The sequence below is a fragment of the Chelonoidis abingdonii genome, chromosome 19 (assembly GCF_003597395.2).
Source record: "Chelonoidis abingdonii isolate Lonesome George chromosome 19, CheloAbing_2.0, whole genome shotgun sequence".
Lineage (NCBI taxonomy): Eukaryota > Metazoa > Chordata > Testudines > Testudinidae > Chelonoidis > Chelonoidis abingdonii.
Window position 1 is genome coordinate 16,332,282 of NC_133787.1, and position 24,645 is coordinate 16,356,926.

General features: G+C 38.9%; 1 protein-coding gene across 4 annotated transcripts in view; it reads left to right on the plus strand.

Moving 5' to 3' along the window:
* Window positions 1-24,645, plus strand: part of ZNF423 (zinc finger protein 423) — a 358,383-nt gene that overhangs the window by 37,964 nt on the left and 295,774 nt on the right. The window lies entirely within an intron of this gene.

The following is a 24,645-nucleotide window of genomic DNA, read 5'->3' on the forward strand; positions in this document are numbered from 1 at the left end:
GATTTCGTAACTCTCCCAAACGAGAGGAGTAGGCGCTAAATTCGATAGTGATAACTCGATTAGGTTCGTGTGGACGGAAATCGACGTTATGGCCTCGGCGGCATCCAGAGTGCAGCACTGACCGCTCTGGACAGCATCTGAACTCGGATGCAGCGGGGAGGTAAACAGGAAAAGCCACGCGAACTTTTGAATTACATTTCTGCTGCCCAGCGGGGAGCTCTGATCAGCACGGGCTGGCGAGTGCAGTCTGAAATCGAAAAAGAGCTCCAGCATAGACCGTACGGGAGATACAGGTTCTGATCGCTGTATGGGGAGACAAATCTGTTGTACCAGCTCCGTTACAGAACACGAAATGCCAAAGCGTTTGAATAAAAAACTCCAGGATACACAGCGCTGCGTGACAAGCGTAACGGGAGCCAGAGACTCAAATGGACGCTCATCGAGAGGAGGAGGGGTACTGAGGACTCAGTTATCCCACAGTCCACAGCAGTCTCTGAATATTATTGCATTCTTGGCTAGCTCACAATGTCTGTAGGTTTCAAACACAGTGTCTGGCGTGGTTCAGGAACAGCTCCTCAGTTCTTCCCCCACCCACACGTGAAAAAAAAGGGAAAGAAATCATTCCTTGACTACTTTTCTATGTGCACCCTATGTGTACTGAAATGCTGCTGGTAGAACGGGATGGCATCTTCTCGAGGGATTTAAGGAGCCGTTAAAGTCGATATTAATGACGACGTCGTGTGAACGGATACAGCGTTAAATCGGTATATCGGCCATTAAACCGATTTAAAGTCACAGTGTAGACCTGGCCTTACACTATAAACTTTTGCCAGCATAGCTGCACTCTGCAACTCGGTGGAGCACTTTGCCAGTATAGGTACTAGTGTAGTCATGACTGTAGCCAGACCCTTAAAGTAGTGCATGCCTTACTTCATGTGTATCTCTGTTCTTCATTTTACCAGTACTGCCCATCTACATTTTTAAGGAGTCTGCATGTCTGCAGAGGTAAGCTGCCATTCTGTGAGGTAGAATTGAAGCATGTTGTAAGGGAGCTCCACATTGTGCTCTCTAACAGAGATCTGACTTGTGTTCATTGTTTTGGTTGTTTGCTTTAATCAAAAATTAATCTAGAGTGAAATTCTGTGGTTCCTTTTTGGGAGAATGATAATTTGCTGTTCAAAGTTATGATTCAACAATGCATTTACTATTAGTCAATTCTAGTATATAATTCAGGTTTTTTTGGCTTCGTTGGAGAGGCCCATGGGTGTGTGTGTTCATGTGTGTCCCCATCCAGCCACTATGACAACAGATGCTGACAAACAAATAGCTTATAAACTATTGGTATACTTGTGTGTGTTATATCTGCCTAATCTGTTATGGGTTTTCTGCAGTGTCTATCATCATATCTGAGTGCTAATATCATCTAGGAATCTTGGAAAAATAAGCCCCAATGTATCTTATTAAAAACGAATGTATTATATATAAATAGTGTATAAATATCCACATAACAAAGTTTTTTTTTCCTCTTTTTCTTTTCTCATATTTTCTTTCTAGTACTTGTAGCCTGTGGAATTTCATGTAAGTCACTGGAGAAGTAGCAACCAGGTAGAATTTTCTCTACTCTTGCTCGTTAGGTTTATGGGAAACCTGAGCACAACCCTTGAAAGATGTTACAAAAAATCTTGATATCAGAGCTTGTATTGAGATGGAATTAAAACTGTATAGAGTAAGCAATTGTCTAAATTAACATGGTATAGCTGCATGCACACCTGTAAAACAGGAAGTGACCTATAGACTGAGGAAGCCTTTGAGTTTTTGACTGTGGAACAAATCCAGCGTAAAAGGAAGAAGAAACAGACCACACAATTTGTTCCCTAATACACTATTTTAAATTACTGATTGATGTGTATTCAAGGTAACCTGCAATGGAAAGAACAAATTAAAAAAAATATACGTTGTCTGACTGAATACGGGGTGAGCTAAAGGGTGAAAACTCCGCCTTGGGGAGATATTTTAAAAAAATAGGCACCAAACTTCTCTCCATTAAGTGTTTAGTTGGAGATAGAATATGAGAGCTTATCATGGAGCCGGGTATTGTGGTTGTGAGATGGAATTCTGTCTCAGAAGGAAGCAAAAATGGGTGGAAAAGAACCACATGTGGTAACCTTACATATTGGTAACCCATTTAGAGAAGGTCTTGGGAATTGGTTTAATGGTAAAAGCATTACAATTTTGTGTTTGGTTACTTGCTCTGGGCCCTCTCTCTGAATGTGTGGAGGAACTCCCTTTATTTCAATAGGAATTGAGGATACTGCATAACGTTTAATTGGTGATCAGCAGCACCTTACAACATCAGGCCCTTTGTCTGGATATTTCCCCTTGTTTTTGATCTGTAGACAAAATACAGCATTGTATCTCTGCTGAGTGGTGTTTCCATGCGGCTGTGTATGTTTGGAAACAAAACAGTTACTTGTTCTGTTAGTTTAGAACAGCAAAAACAGAAGATATGATGAAAGGATCTCCAAAACCAGCCAGTTCTCAGATACTGGCTATTACACTGACAACTTGCCTCTGTCATAGTAAAACTATCAAAGCTCAGATGTGTTGAAGGGGAAACAAAATCTGGTTTTATTTTTTATGTTTGACATTTTATTTTTGGGTTTATAGGAAAATGAATGCGAGGTGCAGTGTAAAACTGCAAACTACCCTCACCACGATGTATTGATTCTCATCTTCTCAGTCAACATGACTGATTTTGAGCAGTTCCACACACCTGGATGGCTTGCTTCAAAGGTTTATTCCCCATATTTTTCCAGTGCCCAGGGAATACTTGTATTAGATAGTATTCTGCTATGCCTACTGTGTTAGTGTAAGCTCTTCAGTATACATTACCCCTGCCATCTAGCGTGTGGATATTTATCTGGTTTGGAACTCATTGCAGTGGCATACCTAGCAGTAGTAATTGTGTTGTTCCAGAACAAAGGATAAACAAAATGAGGAGATTACTGAAGAGAATACCTTCTTACTGTTTTATACAAATAAAAATGGCAAACTATCCTTTTTGTGGCCTTATCTCATTGGTTCTGTATATTTGCTGTCTTGTGGCAGCGCCATTTAGCTTCACGTCTGTCACTTTTTCTCCCTGATGGTAAATTTATTTCCCTATGCTTTGTGAATGTGAAGAATGTCAGTGCTTTTATTTTGAAAGGATATTTTTTTCCCTCCATCTTCATTATCGCTTTTTGTAAGCTCAAATCTGAAATCTGTTTCTCTGCTGAAAGTTGTTTAATTTTGACACTGAAACATTTTAAAAAAACCCAACAAAGTCCTTGAGTTATGAGATGGACTTGCACACATGTCAGAGGAATCTGGGTTCCGAACTTGCCATTTGTTTGTTTTTGCTTTTGTTTTTGTTTGTTTGGTTTGTTTGTGGATTGGGATGAGAGTGTATGAGTTGCTCAGGTGTTGTTTTGCCATTCCTGGTCAGTGTTGAATCTATGCGTTATCATTGAAATTCTCTTGGGAGAAGGGCTATGCAACAGTAAAATAAGGTTTTGTGTAGGCTTTATATAGATCCTTGCTTAGGCTCTGTGCACGGAAGTGAATCCCATCCGTGTATCTTTAATTGAGCAATTTTAGTGTTTGTACTTGAGCGGTGTGAACATTCTGAAATCACATGAAGCTATGAACTTTTTTGGGATCAAGTATGAAACAAGCAGAGTTTCACTTAATTCTTTCTGAGCCCCTGCAATTCTGAAGCTGAAATCAAAAGCAGAACTTTTTGGCACCTTTGGATGCACATAAGTTTTTAGTAAACAGTTTCTTGGTTTCATCTCACTTTTATAATGAAACTTGTACTGGCCATATGGTTGATTTCTGGGTAGAGTGAACTCATGCCCCATATATGGAGCCTAGTGAAACTAGGCACTTTTGTTTTTATCACTTTCATTATATTGAATTGAAACAAATGCTGAAACTTAAACTCCAGAGGGTGCAAAACCATTTGAGCTGAAACTGTAGAGTTTATCGAAATTAATGTGAACTGAAATGGACAAGCGTTGTAAAGCTAATGTCTGTGACTTGTTCTGAACTTCTGTCTAACCATACAATGGTAAGATCAGCATTAAGAATAGGATTGTCAAAAGTGCTGAAATGACTTAAATTTACAAGTCCCATTGAAAGTCAGTGCTTTAATCCTGTTGCTGTTGAAGTCAACATCAAACTTACATTGATTCAGTCCCTAGATGAGAAATTACCAATCAACAGTTGAAACAGGGTCCAACTACTTATTCAAAATGCAGAGGTACTAGACATGGCTTGCTTATCATGGTCACAAGTTGTTTCAGTGTGAATTGCCCAGATAGGCAACATTGGTGGCTATATGTGTGTTATCAAAACCATCACACATAGGTTGAAGCAGTTATGTAAGGGCTGAATTTAAATTTAATTTCTTACACTCCTCCTTCCTGTCTCCATTGCTCCTAATTTTCTTAACCTATATGGGTTGGATAAGATGTTTCACTCTTGCTACCATGTGGGACATTAGAGCTTCCATTCCAGGGCTGCTGTGGTGATTGAAGTGGAAGACAAGTAGGGTATGTCTATGCTCCAATGGAAAATCCACATCTGGACCATGTTAGCTGACTTGAGCTAGTGGGGCTCAGGATGTAAGGCTAAAAAATTGCTGTGCAGACATTCAGACTTGGGCAGGAGTCCAGGCTCTAGCCCAAGTCTGAATATCTACACTGCAATTTTGTAGACTTGCAGCCAGAGCCCCACAAGCCTGAGTTAGCCGACACATGCTAGCCGTGGGTGTTTTATTGCAGTGTAGACATACCCACAGAGACTGTATGTAGTTTCTGGGTTAGGAGATCACAATCTTTCTCTTTCTTGTAATCTCAGTGGTCCAGGGAAGGTAACATTGGAAGTAGTGTAAACCAGAGAAAAGTCTCAAAATACTTGGGGAGCAGAGATGTTATCCAGAGTTCAAAGGTAAACAGGTATTACTTGGAACTCCTGTACTCCATCTTTACATTTTGTATGCAAGTTACAGACAGTGAGATAGAAACCTTGTGCTGAAGCAAGCAAGTTTTAATAGAGAACAATTTTTTTTGTCTGATTTAGCACATCCAAAGCAACATGAGTAATAAGTCTGGCTGACAAATGTCAAGAAAAGAGATTTAAAACTGTTGCTATATTTTTAACTTTCACTCTTGTCAATGTATTGTAGGTTGTGCATAACAGCATGATCTCACCCACTAACTGGCTGTTTGTTTGACCCTTGGCATTCAAATTTAAGTTTTTGGTGTGTTAACATAAGGTTGTGCTGTACATTCATAGCCTGGAAGGCAACTTATGATCTGAATCACTGTTCACGCAGAAATTGGTGAAACAATTTTCTCTAGTATCAAGTTTTCCTATGTTCAGTATCACAGTTCTATCAGTGCAATTTTGTACAATCCTAATTTCTCCTGCAGGGGGATTTTGACTATCGTTAACTCAAATGTCACTTCCTCTTCTAAGCTAGTTTACAAGGCTTTCTTACATTTTAGCAGTTGCAAAGTAGTTATGGTTTTTGTTAAGGATTAGGGCCTCTTTTGTTGAAAATAACAACAGCTCCTCTGGCCATAACACAGCTGTTGGCTGTCATGACCTTTTATTATTACAGTAATATGTTTGAGTTGTTCCGTCTTTTATTTAGAGTATCTTTTGAGGTGGCAAATTTTTCATGCTGTGAAGGGCAATGTTTTTTTTTTCTCCAGCTGTAGAAAATGAAAGAATTGGATATTTGCCAGTACAAGTACCTGGCTGGTATACATCATCCCTTTGCTTTTTTGATTTCCTTGTAATTATGGTCCTGATTGCTTTTCGTAGAAGCTTCGGGTCTCGTATTAACACAGATAATGTCTTGAATAGGAAAACAGATTTTATTGTAGCTTATTGTTTACAGTGCTTGTATTTTTATTTGGTTTATATGCAATGGTGTAAAAGAATTTAAAAACTGTTCAATACGCTTGATCTCTTTTGATACTAAGTGGTGGATCCACAGCTTCTTCCATATATGTGCTTTAAATAAGAGGTTTTGTTTGTTTGTTTGAAGAATTATGAATTTGAAGGGACATATTTTTAATGCATCGTGGTGTGACTGTAGTTTTAGCTGCATTAACATCAATATATCTTAACAAATTCTGATGCCAAATTATCCCTCCCTCTGAATTGATTCTACACTCACCATTGTTGTTAACTACTAACATGGGACTAGACAGAGCAGATACAACTTGCCCTTTGTAAGGGGTGAGTGTAGCTGCACTGCCCCAGGAGCAGCACAGGGAGTAAATCTTGCTTTAGTGGTTCAGCTGCTTCCCTGTCCACCCTTTGCTGTTGGCCTTCACCAGTAGCAGATTACTACTCCGATGCTGGCTCAACTGTACTGGCTGGTGTATTGTGGGGCTGGAGCCAAGGATTTGCTTGGGAAGGCTTCTGCATAGATTTCTTACTCCTACATGCCTGGATATCCAGTACCCAAGACCTGGGGAGGCTGTGAAAGGGCTTAAGGCGGAGTAAGAACCTCACCCCTAACATAACTACCCAGCAGCGTTGGTGGGGTTATGATCTGGCCCATGTAGCAGATATATTTTAAAAAAGCTGCCAGTTTTTCTCTCTTTCTGTTTCGCAACATGTTGTGTGTATGGGCTCTTCTGTTGCCACTCCCTTGTGCAGAATCCTTAAGGCTGAGCTGATAGAAAGTTCGGCAGAATCTTTGGTATCAGAACTGCTTAGATGATACCAAATATGTTCAGATAATCTCGATCTGGCGCAACAGGGAGTCACACTGGCAGTTTGATGGAAAGGGAGGTTTGGATAGTGTGGGTTTTTCTATAGTTATGAAAACTGTACAACCATTAGAAACCCCCAAGCTGAAGTCACTGAGACTATTCTCACATACTTGCTCTTAAGTGCATGCTTAAAGCTAGGTGTGCACGATGGGCTCCTGGTCCATGCTGGGCCTCCTAGGTGCTACTGCAGTTCAAATAACAATAAAAAATAATGGAAACCCTAGCATGAAATAATGAGGTAATATGGCCTGTGGTTCGAACAGGACTGGGAGTCAGGATTTCTGAGTTTTTGTTCATAGCTTTGCCACTGACTCTCTGTGAATATGGATATGTGATTTAAGTTCTCTCTTGCTCAGTCTATCCGTGTGCAAAATGGGAATAGCATTTCTGCCTTTTTAGAGGGATCTTTGTTTGTAAATTACTTTGAGATCCTGGGATGAATAAATGTGAAGTGATGCAGCTGTGAAGTATTACTTACGTGATTTCCCAGCCCGTCTCTGCCAAAAAAAAAAAGTGTGTCAGGCTGCCCCACTAAGATTTTGAAATGTTTGCTTTCAGTAGTTGTAGTATAGGGACGTTTGCCTGGCCTTAAGAAATCTTTTCATTTGAACAGCACTATCTTGCAGATTAAGGAATGTCTCTTTGTTTGCAAGATTGAAACAAGGAAAACTTCTATTATGTGCCTAATTTACTTAGTTAAACATTTCCTTTACTTAACTACTTTGTTGGTCTTACATTTGAATGAGCCAGAGTTTCTTTTAATAAAAATTGGCACTTGTCTATAACAACCCACATGTATTATCCTGAGGACTTCATCTGCATATTTATTGTTAGAAATATCAGTTTTCTATTTATGAAGTCCTGTGAATTACTTCTTTTGAACCAGAGTTTAGAACTATGTAGGTTGTGGAGAAACACTGTACTTTGATGGGGAAAAGTCTTCATCATTTTTTTTTAATTCTTCCATTTTCACTGGTATCAATATGTGGGGAAATTTAATTTTTGAAAACAGTTGTAGCCACTTCGTAGAAAAATATAATGGTGTATATAAACTCATTTTAGACATTACTTATTCTAGTGTGTCCCATTAGTTGATGTTTGCACAGCGTTTTGGAAATGTAAAGCGCTATATAAGTGCTTATTATTACTGTATTATTATTATTATTATTATTATTATTATTCTCCCATTTGAAAAAAGACTCTCTGGGGAGTTTGAGTCTTGCTTTGCATTTAGTCTGTAGTTCAGCTCCCACAAGAAATATACAAGTTTGTTTTGATTTTTACATTCCCTTCCCCCCCATTTGCAACAATAACTACTGTGTATTTAAAATTACATAGTTCTTATTTATTTCGTTTACATTTGGTAGCTACACCAATGAGAGTGTTATTTGAAAGCGTATGAAAAAAGCTCACAATAGCTTTTTATTCCATTTTGTAGAATGAAATAAATCATGATCTCTGAATCTTTCTGATCTGGGAGTGCTGAAGAGACAGTGGCCCAGATCCTCAGAGGTGATTAGGCACCTAACTCCCTTTGAAATCAGTAGGAGTTAGGGACCTAAAAACATTTAAGGATCTGAGAAAGTGTGTTCAACCCCCAGTACTACAGATGAATAAAAATCAGTGGTGACTCCCTACTGCACAGAATCTGATCCAGTCCTTCTTGGTTGGAGGGATGGTGATTTTCACAAGTAGAGAATATCCTCCTGGTGCCAATAGGCCTGAAATGATCCCTTTCCTATGGGGAAGAATGAACTGAATTCACAATTTTTCTGTTGCATTAGCACTGTCGTTTCCTTGTTGTTCTGGATTTTCTTGTCTATTTTATATGCTCTTCTTACCCCATCCCACATTGCTACAGGAAATTTGAAAGCTACAGTTTTTATTCTAGTCCATTTAAAAAAAAAAGAAACTCAAGGAAGCAAACCAAAAACCTTTGTTAAAAGATGATTCAGTGTGCATAGCTAACCACTCAGAAGTCAAAAAATGCCCCATTAAGATTTAAATATTAAATCCCTCCTGGGTTCCGTTGGGTTGTATGCATTACATTATGGTGTTTGGGCCATATTCAGAATTGATGTAACTTAGATTTTCTTTCACCCAGACACCCTTAAAATTAGACTCTTAGATTGGTGAGTCAATAACTTGTAAGACTGGGTAAGTTAAAATGGGGTACTAGTTACTTCTCTTGCTCTCCTCTTGTCTTTTGACCCCTCAGTTTTTTTGAGCTCACTATCTTAGACTCCCTTCAGTCCAGTGAGTCTGAATCAGAGGTGTTCTGTTTCTGACTGAGGTGTTTGTAAATATACACACAAGCAGTATGAATCTAGGGAAGGAAGTTTGTGTAACACCCAGGTTGAAGGATCAGGAGAAGATGTAAGCTACACTAACATGGGCTGGTTTAGATTTGCCTCTCACTTTGGTCCTTAGTTATATGGCCACACACTATTCAAGTAATAGGAAAACACCCCCGGTATAATATTTTATGAGTTGAACTACACCTGTGTGACATCATGTGGTGCCCTGTTGTACCCTTTAAGCGCTGTACTGAGTGAATGTATGTAGAAGATGAGCTGAGCATGAGACCGCTCTTCTGTAGTTCTTCATGCAACCACATCTTCATTCTGGCTTTTGATAAAAGCACATTTAAAAACTGAAATACTTCATGGACCAGGTCATCACGTTTTCTGGGAGAATCTGTGGGCGAGGTCACCGTAAGAGGACATCTCCATACGGATCCCACAGAGATTGCCCCTGCTCAAATTAAACTAATCTTTGTGATTGGAGAGCTCATGTGACTCAAGGAGGATTTTAAAAAATCACAACCTTTCTGTCCCTCTTCATTCTTTGTGAATTTGGAATAAGGGGGAATTTCCAGCACAGTACTTGTGGAGATGGACCCGTCAAGTCTACCTTGTCCAATGGAACTATTGGTGGTACAACCCAGATCTTGATGGTGATCCACCATACAACTCTATAGCATGTTGGATTTTTTCACAATAGAGGAGGTGTTACTAAACGAATTTCATGAATTGATTCCTCTGGACATGAAATTTGTGTTTGTGAAAATATATCTATTCCATCTTGACCACAGGTGTTTATCTGAAATAGAAGCTAAAAGGATTTTCCAAAGGAACCTTTAAAACCAGAACTTCTGCTGTTAACCTCACTGGTTTCTTCAAACCTGCTTATTTATCTGGTTCACTCATCCTTTGTCCTCCCCATCAGATGCTGACTCCACCCATATTAACACTAAGCTTAAAAAAAAAAATTGTTGCCCTTGTTCCTTATCCCCAACTCAGAGAGAGGCATACATCACAAAAACACAAACCAGAAAAGGGAAAGTATTTTCTTTTGTTTGTTTTTTCTGTATGGTGTCCGAGGGGAGGTCAGGGAGAGGGAAAAAGCTGATCCCCCTCGCATCTCAGCCAATTGCTCATTCCCCATACATTTCAAATAAACAAAAGTGGGGAACCCTCAAAAAGTAAGAAGCTCACTAATTCTTCATCCCCTCTCCCCCAAAAGACTGAACTGTCAGCACAGACTCCCAATCTAAAAACAAAAGCAAACCATAAATCCAGTCAGACACGAAGATGCTCCAAAAACACAACTGCTGTTATTGGAGTAAGGGAAGAGAGTAAACAGAACAGGAAATGTAATGCAGCTGCCCATTCCAGTTGCCACAAATGGTCGGCACTCTTACACTGTGTCCTGTGGTTGCTGCCCCTGAGTGTTCTGTCTCTGAGGGACTGGCCCCTACAGAGTTTGCAATAACAAACAGCCTGGGAATCAGGCAGATGGTCTTTCTCCAAACAGTGGGGGCTGGTCTCTTAGGGGAGTGATCCCTGCTGAGCGTGCAACAACAGCCCAGGGAATCGGGCAGATGGTCTATTGGCGACTGCTATAATAATTGCATCAGTTGGTTACTTTTGCAGCCAGTGGAGCCTTCTATTTGTAGTCCCACTGAAGTGATCCTGAGATTTCTCTGCCTGTTTTGTGTGTGTGTTGTGCTTTATTTTTATTTTATTTTATTTTCTCCAGCCACCAGCTTAAGGTATCTGGTAATCTGGTGCAAGAGCCCCTGCATCCACAACAACCCTGCTTACATAGACACCTGAATGAGTGGTAGGGTAATCACAGAATATAACTGTCATCACTTCTTTCCCATGCATCAGAGGTTGTTTAATTTAGGACTCTCGTGGCACTACCTGTTGAAATGAGGAGATCCTGATTGGAATAATCCTTTCCTGCCTCAGCTGTATCTTGCAGCCTCTCATTCCCTGCAGGAATCTCCTGCTAGGCTCCACTTAAATTGCTAAAACATTCCTGAGCCTCTGCTTCCACAAATGGCACTAATGATCCACACACACAAGTCCAAAGATCTAAAATAATGTATTATATATTTTCAGATTGTTTCTGTCACTCTCTCCTTCCCCAAATGGAACCACAGAGTTATTGATGAGGAAAGCTGATCAGATGTCCACCTGGCAGTCATTTTTGCTGTTTCTGTAATCTTTACTTGCCTGGCACCTTTCAGCTTTATTATGCTCTGCATTTGAGGGTCTTGTTAAATAGAGACAAAATATCTTTATTCCTTATTGATATGTATTCTGTTTACAGTGGCTGCTGTCAAGTGTATTCTCCATGGACTAGCTAAGTAGAAGGGGATCAGAGGTTTGGTCACACTGATTCTCCCCATCTCATACTGTTCTGCCTGCCTGTTGCCTCCCATCTTTTCCCACTACATACCCTTCCCCTTCCCTCATCGCATTATGTCACCCATGCTGCACTTTACCTTCTCCCGTCCTCTTTGCTCAAATGACTACCAACTCTTTACTTCTGCCAATCTTAACTTTGTGTGCAGTATGCCATGTCAGTCCCAAGGATGTTAGAGACACCAGGAGGGTGAGGTAATATCTTTTATTGGACCAACCTCTGTTGGTGAGAGAAACTTTTGAGCTATACAAAGCACGTCTGTGTAGCTGGAAAGCTTCTCTCACCAAGGGAAGTTGGTCCAGTAAAAGATGTAATCCTAACCTTGTTGATCCACTTGAGTGAGAAGAGCTGTTTATTGAACCAATTAAAAACAAACAAAAACCTGCAGTACTTTGATAACTTTCCCCTTCCTTGGACATCCAAGGCAGTTTTTAGCTCTATGGTTTTAGGTCTTAAGTTCCATTATAAGATCCATCGTGCAGTATTTGTGTCTTCCTTTGCTTTTTGTACAGAGCTGAGTATATTACTGGCACTTCACAAATTCGTAGTAATGGTCCATGGAGACAATTCCTGATTTCTTCACTTCCTAAGGAACCCTTAATTTAATATCACAAATTAATCCTTGTAGAAGAGGGGAAATTGCTCTTTCTTGAAGTTTTCTTGTTTTTTTGCTGGTTTATAAGACACTCCTCCCCGCACACTCTGTACTAGGACCTCTCTCCTCTTGACTGCTGACATATGATCCACCACTTTCTATGGTTTACAGATTGCAATGATACTGGCTGGGCAGTCATAGCTCTTGTTACTCCTGGCTTCTCTCTATTGTTTCTCGTTCACTGTTGCTTTCTTGCTGTCATCCTTCGGCCTGCCTGGGCTAAGCATGTAGTCTTTGATCCAGCTACTGTTTTCCTTCACCATTGCAGCAATTTTTAACCTTTCCACTATAGCCATAGGAAAGCACCAGAATTCTGCTATAATGGATTGAATGGTATGAAGAAGTTAGTTTTTCAAATCTGTCATATTATTACACAAAATTAAGATGTGCTACCCTCCTACTTTACATAAGTTTCTGTGGTATTTAAACTTAATGTTGAAACTTGATCTTTCAAGATTTTTTTCATTAAGTGGAACCCTTCTTCAAAGTTACCTTTGAGCATGTCAGCTTATCCCTTACTAACAGTATTGCTGGTTTTCTGTGTTTGTAGCTGAATTCTAAGCAGGTAGTTTCAGGGATTTATTTCATAACTATTGATGGGATTTTCTGCAGACATGCACTCCGCAGAGGCTTCGATATTCCATATGACTGACTTCAGTGTGATATTTTGCTCATGGTGTTGCGTCCTGTTCCATCGTGTGTGAGGGATGAACCATATTTCTACAATTGTGTCAAGGTTTCTATTAGGACAAGTTAAAGTTCACCTTCTAGTAACAAGGTTTGCATCAGATTCTTGCTCCATACAGTTTTATAGTTTCACTCACTATAGCATTGTACTGTAATTAATCAGCTAAATGGTGATACTAATGTGTAAAATGTTAGGTTGTTGGATTTTGTGAATGTTTTTCTATCTGCTATAAGCTCCAGATATGTAGCCATTTATGTTTAATAGAAACTTTGAAAATATCCTGCTGTTTCCTTTAGGATTTTACTTATGTAGCTGTATTTTTTCAATAGAAATTGTAGGTGTGGGTAATTATATGTATTTTTGAAAGCTCTAACTATGCTTCATTTAAACTTCTGCAAAACATGTCTGTGTAAGTCCAATTAACTGCCTGGAGAAGAAAATGATCAAAAAGTGAAATGGTAAATGCACATTTACCAGGATGTTGCTTGCAAGCCAAGTAAAATGTTGTTAGCCCCAAAAATGGGTTATTCAAGCAAAGTTCAACCAAGACAAATAGCACAAAGTCAAGGTTAGGCTAAACAATAAGGGATGTGACCCTCTTAAGTCAAGTTATCATGGTTGTACAGGTTGTGGATGGTCCTTCTGATTTAGGATTCATCTGTAAAATTGTCCTTGAAACCTTATGAAGAACGTACTCTATCTAAGGTTTTCAAATGTTCCTTATAAAGTTTAGTTTTTGGTCTTTATAAGTCTGTTGTGCTTTTTCCTGGGTGCTTTTGGTTATACAGACTTAATTAATGATATTTCTAAACAAATATGAATTAAAATAAAGTCAGGAAGGGGAAGCTTATTAAACACTAAAAAAAATTTCTACAACTAAATGCTTCAGGTATCTGTATTTTTGTACAAAAAGGATGATGTGTATCGGTAAAAGGTGTTTTTCTGCTCATACTTGTCTGGTTCCATTGCACAGTTATGAATAACTAATTTTTTTATTATTGTTTGTATATCTGGTCAACTAAAACATTAATAAACTAGTATATCTTGAGTAAAACCTTTTTAGCAATATGTTTTTGGATGTTAGAATGATAAGCATGGAGCATGATACAAATTCTAAGTATTTATACAATGTTTATTTATAAATATTGTCTCATTATAAGATATTTATGTTGACGATGCTTTCTTCAGCAACAAAACCTAAACCTTTTTAAGAATGCTACATTTCTTTTGCTTTGCTTATTGGAAACCTGAGTATATTTAATAAAAAAAACAACAACTTTTAGGCACATTAATACAGTAGATTGGTGTTGCAGGGCTGTCTTTTCTGAGCAGGCTGCAGTTATTCAGAGGTACCTTACTCAGATGGGTGAGGATGTCATAGCAGGGATACAGGAAGTCGGTGAGGAAATGATGCAAATGTTTTACCAAAGTATTCTTTAGGTATTGTGTTTTTAAGGATTAATCCTGCTTCCATTGAAATCAAAGGCAAAACTAGCATTTACTTCAGTGGGAGCAGGATTGGGTCCAGTGTTCATAAGTTTCCACGACTATAGATCAAAAACGGTACTTTGCTTCTATATTGACAAAGTATTTTTTTTTTCTTAAAGTAGTTTGAAACCAAAGGAAATGGTCACATCCTGAGTGACATCCTGTGTGCCATAGCAACAGTCTTGCTGTTAAATGATCAGAATCTCAGCCAAGGGAATAGAATCCAATCCACATACAAATGTATTTACCCAATGAAAATCATGTAGTAATGCAGAAGTGATTTTCTGATGATAAAATGCAAATCTAAGCACTATAACCAGGAGAACAATAAGGTTAATTAAATTTATTGTCTGGAAAAGGCACAAAGGACATCTACTTAACAATGATTTGATTTTAGTAATTTTAGATTAGTATGTAAGATTTATTTTAAGAAATGCTTGAAATTATTTGAATTTCTCACTTCTATTAATTCATTAATCATTTTTTTGGCTAAAATTCTGAATTTGCTTTGTGATGTAGTCTGATTGTTGACAGGCTTTCTTCCTGACTATCTGGCTTATAATTTTTAGGCAAGATTGAAGTTTGGCCAAGATTTTTCAGAAGAGGCTAGTGATTTTGGGTGCCTCCATTTTTTGGGTAGCCAGCTTAAGTCCCATTAAAGGGCCTGATTTTTAGAAAGTGCTGTGCATGGCCCACTGAAGAATTATGCCCTTGTCTTCAGTTCAGCACTCCAGAAATAAGGCATCCAAAATCACTAGTCACTTTTGGAAATCTTGCCCTGTGTAAGAGATAGTATATAGGTGTGCTGCCCCAGGACCTGCTCAGGGAACAAATTGTGACTCTTGGGGTCAGAGTTCCTTCTCTCTTGCTACAGTGGAACAGTAAACTGTTGCAGCCCCTTACTACACACAGATTATCTCCTTTTCTGTGCTAGCCAGGGGTGACAAGGGTCTGCCCACTTCTCTCTCCCTTTCACTAGGGCCACTGAGGGTGGGGGTGGGGGCAAGTGGGGCCCTGCCTTGGACCCCATGACAATATAGTATTCTATAGTATTGCAACTTTTTTTAATGGAAGGGGTCCCCGAAATTGCTTTGCCCCAGGCCCCCTGAATCCTCTGGGCAGCCCTGCCTTTCACCACAGATAAACAAACTTTTATGTTTTTAAAGTTACCAAAACTTCACAAAGTGGTCACATCCTACTCTGGTAACTCCTTTCCCATTGTTGCCGATGAGCTACTAAATGATAGGGTTAGTGGCTACTAACCTGGGGCAGTTGGGTGGGACTCATGTACTTTACTGCAGATCTGCAGCATAAAATGTGACAATGCCGTGCTTTTAGAATGCTGTGGTTTTTATGTTTTTGTATTGCATGCTGGAAATAAATATTGTGGATCTGAAAAAACCAATGTGCCTATGCACATGTCCTTGTATTATAATGTAATGAGGCTGCCTGACAGTCACTGTGAGGAGACAAGAGTCATGTGGGATGCTGGCAAAATTTTATGCATGTCTTATAGCAACGTGGCCCTTTCAATATTCTTAAAGTTTTCTCTAAAGCTGTTGAGACGAGTTCGGCTTTGACTTTCCTTCTGTTGCTTCAAAGGGGCTATAATTGGGGCAGAATTTAGTCCAGTTGGACTAAATATCTGTCCGATACAGGACAAGGGAATTGACCATCAGGGAGCTGGTTGTGGCTCCCTAATTCTACGCTCTGCCCAGCTCGAGTCCAGCTGTAGGAGATATTAAAATTGTGTAGGGTTTTTTTTAATGTAATCAGCTGGCCTGGTCCCCAAGGGGATCTATGTCAGCCCTATCAGCTATCTGAGAATTGATGGGCACTGTAGCCATGCCCCCTCTCCCACGTGGGGAGGGCAAGGGGCAGGATAGGTGTCAGCTATATATCAACTTTATGCTAGAGCTCCCCCGTACCAGTGGACTTAATTAGGTGGCCAGATACAGCCAATAATTGGCCTCTTTGTGTGCCCGAGCAGATCAACGGGCCCAGATCAGTAGAGAGAGTCTGGCCTTACAGTCTTATTCTTATTATTTGTTTTTTGGAGGTGCGAGGGGAGGGGTGTGCAAATTTGTGGTAGGATGAAAATATATGTAATGATTGATTGCCCGGACACAGCTGAGAATGTGAAACTGAAGGCCTGGCTTCCTGGGATTGATTTAAACAATTTGGGGTAGGGGGAGTAAGCTTTACTCAACTTGCGATATTTTACTAACTCATTATTTGTCTCTGTATTCCAGTAGTTTGGTGTGCCGACTTTTGCCATAGCATTTATATATGAATATGGAACTACATATGCTGCATCTACCTGTTGAGCATCACTGGGTGAATCCTGTGTTGTTGTTTTTTTAAAAAAAAAGGGAGGGGGGAAGGGGGGACATTATGTGAAGTTAATTTAACCTGCCCAGAACAATGGGGATGATTTACTCCTGTCTTCATTAAGCTTGACTACAGAATAATAAAGATGAATAAGACATCCTTTTTTGAGTAAATTTACAAGCTTTTAAAATGGACTGTATTAAAAAAGATGTATGTGTAATGCCTCTGGAATGCTGGAAGTACTGTTGTATTTTTTTCTATTGTAGGTTGCCTGTTAAAGCTGTAGTGTGCTTTTAAGCCAGAGAGCACAAAGACAGTCAGGGTTGCTACACACACACGACTGAGACAAACCCACAAAACCAAGAAAATGAAAAGCTAAGCCACTGAACAAATCACACCTTCTACTCCAGAGCCCAGAGGCATATACCTTACCATTAAAACAAATTCAGTCCACCACATACCATGCACTGCACCCTTACCTCTAGTGCATCTTCCTTCCTTCCCTCTCCTCTCCCTCGTTTACCATATTGTTTGTCCTATGAGAGTAGAGGTTTGGTTTAGTGTAGTAAAGTGTAGGCAGAAGGAAGGGCAATTAAAAGAGAGCAGATTTAAGGTTGCAATGCATGTGTTTTGTGGGCTTCTGTCACATGTGCGCACGCCTACCCTTATTGCTAAACAATGAAAATATTTGTGTGCTAATTTTGTAGGGTTTTTTTTAGTGCTTAATTGAATGCAAGGGTTGGACGAGGATGGGGTTTTCAATCTGTGAGAGGACAAAAGTGCAGCTGCTGATGGAGAATATTTTTGCTCTTGAATCCTTTGTTGTTGAATAAAATCTGATAGCGAAGTGGAGCTACTAACAGAGATGTCCTATGTGTGCTTAACACAAATTAGCCAATCAGCCTTTTGAGTGCAGGGCACAACATTTAGTTGTAACATAAATAATGGCTACAAAGATGCTACATCCAGCATTTAAAAAAAAAAAAAATCCCCAAAGCTTCCCTGTTTCATTCAGGATCTAATGTTTTGTGTAGGTAGATTTTTTTTTTAAAGATGTCAGTCAACAAAGAAAAGGATTTCCAAGGAATAAAATCAGTCAAAGCCTAAACTTAAAGACTTCCTGTTAAAAATGTATGAAGAGAAGCCAAACAAAAACTGTAGATAAAATTCAGAGCATGAAAATTAATCTTGTGAGAAATTTCACACTGTTTGCACACAAGTTTTACAGTTAAACAGGAATTTATGCTCCATTTATAGCACTGCCTTAACAGGATTTTCTACTAGGCACCTCCATAATTATATATTTCTGCATGTCTGTAAGATGGGAGATCATTAACTGAATATATTATTAAAAATACTACCATACTTCATGTATGTGTGTGTTTATATGTTAATGTATTGGACAAATCTAGGAACAAAGACCAAACCTCATGAAAACTTGGACATCTCTTTTTGAATAATATGCAAACAGTAAGAATTTTGGGTGCTTGGAGAATGGAGGGACCGCTCACCTTCTTACTGAAGCTCACTTACTTTACCGTTCTGTGATGTCAGTCTCCTTATCAGCTTCTACTTGTTTAAAGTAGTCTCTTGGACAGTTGCCAACCATCGATTGCTCTAGTGGTCTTAAACTTTAATTGGGCTGTATGTATAACTGTTAGATACTGTAAGTATTTCTGCTTGTTTCTTTACATTAACTGCTCCACGCCCATCCAATCAATTCCATTTCTTTTTATTTCTAGTCTTTCATTTTCATGTCGTTGTAAATATAGTACTATGGATAAACGTAGAAGTTTTGCATGGGCAAGGTATTCATTTTGTCACCAGAATTTCCCATCTGAGTTCTATAAGCAAATGCCTGATTTGAACCAACCAAACCCCAGAATCACATTTATTATGAAGCAGCTTATAAATCTCAAATTAAAATGATGTTGGCATTAACTTATTCTGAAGAAAATGTGAGGAATATAAAGACTAGTGTCTTACTATGTATAGCTATTGTGCTCACTTCCTTGTTAAAACAGAATGGTTTGTTTGGATGAATTTACTCTTTCAAAATTTTTTATTTTTCCCTGTAACCTGTTCTTTAATATCCAGCACAGAGAACAATTGTTCCAATTATGAGTAGATTATAAAGAGATTTTTAATAGATTTGTAATGAATCCTACTGAGTGGATAGAGAGCTAGGCCTGTCTAACTTTTAGGAACATATAAACTCAAGAACTTCTTTTATTACAGTTACACAAACCACTGCAATCAAAAATGTATCTCCCCCAGACTTGGAGAACACTGAGACAGAATTTGTATCTAGTGTGCTACTGGCTTTTACCTCAAAAAAAACAACCAAAATATCTGTGCTGTTCAGGGGCACTGAAGATTAAAGAGAAGCATTGCTTATTCTAATGTTAGAAATTTTTTAACTGACTTTGTTAAAAACACGCATTAAGTTCATTATCATGAGCAATCACGAGTTCATTTGTGAATTCTTTTCTGTGTAGTGGACAAAGCTAGTTCACAGTTTCAATAAAAAATGAGTTTCTATCACTATATCCTAATTTGGGAGCAGACTTTTCTTCAAACCCCTTCTTCGGTTAAATGCATGGAGACAAAATCCATGTTTTTCCTATGAACAGTTACAGAATAAACATTTGGCAAGCAAGTTGGCTCTAATTTTTCTTGTCTGCTCTTTGGGGCTTTTTCAGAATAGTTTCTCAGTATACATGTACGCTGTTCTTAATCTTGCTGGTAAATGATTTCATTTTTCAAGCTCTCAGATTTTATTAAATTTAAATTTTTGTTCTTATATCAGACTATAATCATGTACAAGACTGCTTTGAAACGATACGATACTCCTTTTGGCAGATTTGAAATAAATCACATCCAATCTATATTATATTAAGAATAAAATAATCAGACTTCATTTGTGAATTGGACTCCAAGGTTTAAGAAAATGTAGAATGGCAGGAGGCTATGGCATGAGCAGTTGGAGGCCAATTTAATGCCACGTATTTTAAATGAAACGTTTGATAGTGTATGGAACCTATAGCTTGATCAAAGCTATGCACTATGAATAAAGAATTAGTGTTAATAGCTGGGATAGAACCAGATGATTCTAGTACAATTTTTTGTTAACAGTCAAATGAAATTCTCCTTCTATTATTGCAGGAGTTAAGTTTTTTCTTTTTCTTTTCCCCCCCCTCCTTGCTTGTTAAATTTCTCTGCCATTTGTCTCTCCCCTTTCCTCCCTCCATTTCCAGAGGGGATTCTTGACTCTTATTTTATAAGAGAAGGAACATACATATATTCAATAATTAAAAACATGAGACAAATATTATATTGTAAAATTGTAGGAACAAAAGTTGATGTTCAAAACAGGCCACAGTAGACATTTTGTTGTGGGTATTTTTTTTCCTTTATAAAAATTTGCTTTATTTATTTTGCTTTTAGTTTTGAAAATATTTTCTGTCACAAGTTTGAAAATGATGATATTAAGCCCCCTAAGTCGTCAACTGGTATTTTTATGACAACACAGCCACCGTAGAAAGGAAGTGATGTTCATTTGTGTTTTTTCCAGTGAAAGTTGACAAAATATTTTAACCAAACTGTTTTACAGTTTTGAAATATTAAGAAAACCTAACCAAACTACCCCGCCTCCCAGATATAACAAACACCTGGTAACTATTCCAGAAAAGTAAATTTCTAAAGCTAACAACATTTAGAAAGTATTACTGAACACAGAGCGAACTGTGGGTTTGATTTTTCAAAAGTACCTATGTGAGTTAGAGGCACAAAGTCTATTCACTTTGTGGCTCTTCAAGACTTTAGCTCTTTAAGTCACTGAGGGTACATCTACACTACCCACCGGATTGGCGGGTAGTGATCGATCGATCCCCGATTGCTCTGCTGTCGACTCCTGTACTCCACCATGGCAAGATGCGGAAGTGAAGTCGATGGGGGAGTGGTGGCAATCGACCTCGTGCTGTGAGGACGTGAGGTAAGTCGCCCTAAGGTACGTCGACTTCAGCTATGCTATTCTCATAGCTGAAGTTGCATATCTTAGGTCAATTTCCCCCTCTTCCCCCCCCCCCCCCAGTGTAGACTAGGCCTTAGTTGCTGTGGAAAATTCCACCGTATATCTCTTTAAGCAGGTTTTGTCTCTTCATAGATGTATCTGCAGCTGAAAAAAAATAGTACTTTACCTCTACCCTGATATAACACTGTCCTCGGGAGCCAAAAAATCTTACCACGTTATAGGTGAAACCATGTTATATTGAACTTGGTTTGATCCACCGGAGTGCGCAGCCCTTCACCCCCGGAGCACTGCTTTACCGTGTTATATCCGAATTTGTGTTACATCGGGTTGCATTATATCGGGGTAGAGATGTATTTTTACAGATTTGGTTTGGGATACCAGCTTGAAACGTGTGCAAGTGGGAAGCACTTTTAAATGGGCCTTTATTCTCATTTAGGTCACGTGTATACACAGTTTTTGTACTGCTTTAACCATATCTGTTTGATATTGGTATGGTTAAAGCAAAACAGTTCCCTAGTGTGGACGCAGTCATACAGATAAAAGGTGCCTTTTATCAGTATAGCTTATTCCCATATGGGAAGGTGAATAAGCTTGGCTGGTGTGAGGCACCTTTATACTAGTTTGACTGCATCTGCTGATTTAGGATTCTCAACCTTTCCAGATTACTGTACCCTTTTCAGGAGTCTGATTTGTCTTGCATACCCCCCTAGTTTCACCTCACGTAAAAACTACTTGCTTACAAAATCAGACATAAAAATACACAAATGTCATAGCACACTATTACTGAAAAAAGGCTTATGTTCTTATTATTACTATATCTTTATAAAATAAATCAATTGGAATATAAATATTGTACTTACATTTCAGTGTATAGTGTATATAGACCAGTATAAACAAGTCATTGTAGGAAATTGTAGTTTGTTTTGACTTTCCTAGTGATTTTTATGTAGCCTGTTGTAAAACTTGGGAAATATCTAGATGAGTTGATGTATACCCTGGAAGACCTCTGCATACCTCCAGGGGTACATGTACCGTTGGTTGAGAACCATTGATTTAGGGTGTTTTGTGTTGTTTTTTTTTTAAATCACGTGCCTAACCAAAATAATTAAATCTGGGCAAAAACTGTGTGTAGACCAGGCCTTAGTGATTTGTGGTGTTTCTTAAACAATTAGGCCTAAGGTCATCTTAAAATATAAAACTAGTAGGACATTATTCTTTTGACTTCAGCATTCAAGCTAAACATGGCTGGAAACTACTTTTTACATCTGAGAAAAGATGGCTCAATTGAATATATTAATGCTATATGTAATGCTTTTTATCAGTAAATCTCAGTGCTTCCTGATCTTTAGTGTATCTCTCCTCACAACTCCCCTGTGAGGTAGGACAGTGCTGCTATCCACATTTTACTGATGGCCAAGTGACTTGCCAAAGTCGCATGGGAAGTGTGTGGTAGAGAAGAGGACAAAAATTTCATTCTCTGGAAGTCTGTGGCCAAATTCATCAGTGAATTGCAGTGTTGCAAATTACATATGGGTGGATCATAGCACAGGAAAGTGCAAAGATTAAAATAAAAAAAGGGTCTGCTTTATTTCAGTGTCTCCTGTTAGTTGCTTTTTCTGTTATTAGTCTTCTTCGTCCCCTCACCAAGTTACGCTTTCTTCAGACACTCACTAAATATCAGGTTGTGCAAGTTAAATTGTTACTATTTACATCTGTTTTATGACCCACTTAAACTATCATTTGTCATTAATGAATGTAGTTAAAACAGAAGTCCTTACTCAGATAAAATTCCCATTGACGCCTTTTAAGGGTTTGAGCAGCCATAACTGAACTTCAGGATTGCACCCAATGTGAGTAGACATGATGCTTTATTGGCATGAACTTGTGGCTTTAAACAGAAGTGGGCTTTAAAGGGAGGGAGAGGCTAACTAAGTGTATGAAAATCATTCATTTTAATTGCCTTTCCATTTTTGTTAATTGACTTAAGAGAAAGCACATTAAAATATTTATCATACAAATAAATGAGTTTTGGACAACTAAAGCTTCTGAGTGTTTGTTTGTAAAAGTTATTTTACAATGTGTGCTTATTTTCATATTGTAAGGACACTAGAACATACACCAGTTCTTCCAGGTATGCTGTTGTACTAAAAAACTGTTTTAATGAGTGCTGTGTGTGCTGTAGTTACTGCTTCCATAGGAATCTACTTAAATTTCTTATTCTGGAACATAAATACCTGTAGTGCCAAAAATCAAGTCACACCCTTAAGTAAGATTTAAGGAAAGATACTTTATAACTTGCTGAGTAGATTGTTTCCAAGCTTACTGTTCTTGCGCACATTGGGTGTTTTGGTGAGGAAGAATGAGGGTTTTACAATAGAGATGTTTATTCTTTGGACATACTGAAAAATTCTCCCTTCACTACTGAACACACTTAATACAGTAGGAATAGGGTTTTTAATTTTGGGTAAAAATTTTGTTGTCTAGCTTATCTGTTCAGGAAATAAAAGATTACAAGCAATGACTTGGCGTTGAGAAGAGAGAATTGGTGTTTACTTTCTAAAGAGAGAGCTCGGTAAGATGAGTTGTGCCCTGTATGACATTGTGTGAGAGGGAGAAACTGGGAGTTCAGCACATCCTGCTTGCTGCAGCGATTTTTTAATCAAACACTTACTTTTTATAGGGCAGTCACTTTTCTCAATGAGAAGTCAAACGTTGGTTCATTAACCTCAGTACAAGTTTATTACAATATTTTATATTGACCCTTGGTAAATAGTTTTTATCCTTTGCTTATTCCACTAATATTGGGAGGGTAGTGGTGGTGTTTTTTTAAGCACACTCATAAGCTATTGCAATGCAAAGTAGTTTATCACAAATTCAAGTCAATGGCAGTTAAGGACCTTATTCATAATGTGGGATGGGCCCTTAATGAGCAAGAATAATTTCAAAACCTAACAATATGAACAATAGAAAGCAGAGACAATTTGTCTGAAAACCAGAATCTCAGATAAGCCCCAAACTTAAAGGCACAGAAGAAAAACAACTTGAATATGGAATAAAACTGTTGTTCTTGGAGTAGATGCAGCCATGTATTTGGGGCGAGAGTGGGGGGGAGAACAGTGCCTCACACAATAGAGCCAGAGAACTTTGCCTAGCAGTACCCTTAGGGATGTTGCTCATGCCCTGCGGCTATAGCCCCTCCCTTGACTATATAAGAGCCGCACAGCCCTGACCCCTCAGTTCCATCTCACTGCCCATGGCCTAGAGTTGGAGTTCTGTGTGTTGTCTTGACCTCACGCTTTTATCTCAGTTTGTGAGAACTTTTTCTTGTATGTTGTAGTGGTAGTAGTTAAGTGTTAGTTTAGGGTTCTCGGATCTCTGTGAGCTAAGATCAAGCGTATTATCTGGAGTAGTTGGCTTCCCTGTATGATGCCCTCATCAGGGTTCAAGTATTGTCTGTCAGTTAGTGTAGGGGGGAGACATCCCTTACAGCAAGCCCCACATGAAGTGCTAGCTATGTCTCAGTGAGGGACACATTAGAGAGGTGCTCCATCTGCAGCTCGTTCACAAAGATGAGAGATCTGTGGTTTGAAACAGTACCTTCTGGAGCAGGCCATGAGGCTCACTTTGGCACTGAGCCCTTGTCTGATCAGCAGTCGCCTTTGGACCCAGTAAGTGATGCTGGTCCGTGTTCAGGCTCTGGTATCCCCCAGTCCCATTCACCTCTCTTTGGTATGGTGAGGAAAAGGTCTCCTGAAACAAACTGGAACCATTCCAGGGCTCAGGGAGAGTCCCTTTATTCTTGAAAGAGAAGTGCTGACAGACACCATATTCCCTCCAGCACGCGAGTTGGAGCAGGTCTATCAGTGCTCTCCAGTTCCATGATGAGAGCAGTGAGGGC